The following is a 2445-nucleotide window of genomic DNA, read 5'->3' on the forward strand; positions in this document are numbered from 1 at the left end:
TCTCCTGCCTCAGCCTCCTGAATAACTGGGATTACAGGCATCCACCACGCCCAGCTAATTTTTGCATTTTTAGTAGAGACGAGGTTGTGCTGTGTTGGCCCGGCTGGTCTCGAACTCCTGACCTCAGGTGATCCACCCACCTTGGCCTCCCAAAGTGCTAGGATTACAGGCTTGAGCCACCATGCCCGGCCAAGGTTTTTTTCTTTTTAACCCTAATTATTTTTCCGTTTGATACAGTGCATGAGTGTTCACAGTATCTTTCACATGTGTTACATGTTTTCACTGACAGAATCCTGCAAAATAAGCATAATTAACCCTCACTTTTCATACAGTAAATTGAAGCTCAAAAATAAAAAGTTCAAACAACAGAGTTAGACAGGGCTTGAATTTTGTTTAATTCTACTCAATCCAATATAAAATACCTAAGGGCTAAGTACTGTGTTAAATAATAAGACACTAAAAAGCTAGCTGCTTTGCCCAAGTCTGGTCCTCATTCTCAGGTTCTTGTCAGATCTTTCTGCTTGGGCTGGGCAAGGGGGCACGGGTGGAATAACTTTGTGAAGGGCAAGTGTAGTTTCTTTGAGAGTTGGTTACAGGGTGCTCTGGCTGTTGTACATCTAACTCCCTAGGTCCTACAGCTTGGGCTGTTGTACATCTAACTCCTAGGTCCTATAGCTTGGGCTGGGACCTCACCTCCCTAAGGATGGTTAGATGTGAAGAATGACTGAGAGAGAGATTCATTGATGATATTGAAGTTGACCATAGAGAAATAGTAGCACTGTTAATGGAAATGAGGAATAAAAGTATGGATACTGAAGGGAATATTTCATGAATATCTATGGTGAGATGCCAGATAGGCAATTGGAATAGGACCATGGTGTCAACTGGGTTGGAATTATTTACTTTGTATTGTCTTCAATAATGGTGAGACTTGAATCTACAAGCTGGGAAGTATGAATTATGGAAGTATAAGGGCGTTAGGGCCAGCTTCTTAGGGAACAAATACCAGATGGTAATAAAGAGCAACTTCAATTCTCAATGACTTTTTACTCTACCTATATAGGTGGAAGGAGAAAGAAAAAAGAAGAAATGACCTATCAAAAACGTGAGAGGGACTAGGAAAGACTGAGTAGAAAAGTTTTAATGAAGGGGTTGCTCTAATGCAATAGTTTGCAAAATGTGGTCCCCAGATGAGCATCATCAGCATCACCTGGGAACTTACTAGAAACACAAATTTTTGAACCCCATCTCAGACCCGCTGAATCAGAACCTCTTGCGATGTGGTCCAGCAATCTGGGTGATCCAGGGCTAGTGTTTGAAAAAACACTGATAAAGTATAGTATTGAGTAGTAAGAGTTCAGGAAATACAGGGACTAAGAAAAAGCTCTTAGATTGGTCAGGAAAAGTCATTGGTAACACTTGAGCAAATTTGCTACAATGTTAAAAGACCCTAATTGCAAGTTAGAGATGACTTAGGTAATCAGAAAGTAAAGCCAGTAGCTATATATATATTGTCTTTTCATAAAGTTGAAAGACAAGGAGAAAGATAGATGCTTGATGACAAAAGCAGAATGGATGGAAACTTAGGTTGGAAGGACTGGAGTACATTTTATGTTTTGGGCTTCAACAGACAATATAAAAGGGCATTTATTTTGTAGAAATTATTTTAGCCTTACCTATGGACATTTTCAATGCAGAAAGCATTTTAAGTATAAAATATATTAAAATTGGCTTATAGGAGACTGATATTTTAATAACTTATAAATGTATATCTGCATTTAATAAAATAAAAACATTAAGATTAAAAAATTTGGTAACATTAAATTGCCACCACTACTGTTAATACCTTCTAGTCTTTTTATCAATATAGAATATGCATTTTATGCATATACAGACAATGCATTTTAAACATACACTTTTAATCAAATTCTGTTATAAAATATATTTATTTTAAATGTATAGTTAAGAATTTTGACAAACATATGCCCCTATAACCATCACCCTGATTAAATACATTCTAAATCCCCCCAAAGTGCTTTTATTTATGTATTTAATTTGAGATTGAGTCTAAACTCTGTCGCTCAGGTTGGAGTGCAGTGGTGCAATCTTGGTGCACTGCAACCTCCGCCTCCCAGGTTGAAGCAATTCTCCTGCCTTAGCTTCCTGAGTAGCTGGGATTACAAACATGCACCATCATGCCTGACTGATTTTTATATTTTTAGTAGAGTTGGGGTTTCGCCATGTTGGCCAGGCTGTTCTCAAGCTCCTGACCTCAGAGTGCTGGGATTACAGGTGTGAGCCGCAATGCCCAGGCTCAAAGTGCTTTTAGACCCCTTGCAGTCATTCTTAACTCTGGTTAACCCTCCGTGTCTCAGGCAATCATTACTCTAGATTTTTATCAATATTAATTTTGTTTGCGTGTCCCAGAACTTCTGAAGTGGAATG

This window comes from Colobus angolensis, unplaced genomic scaffold (genome assembly GCF_000951035.1).
Source record: "Colobus angolensis palliatus isolate OR3802 unplaced genomic scaffold, Cang.pa_1.0 Scaffold132, whole genome shotgun sequence".
NCBI lineage: Eukaryota > Metazoa > Chordata > Mammalia > Primates > Cercopithecidae > Colobus > Colobus angolensis.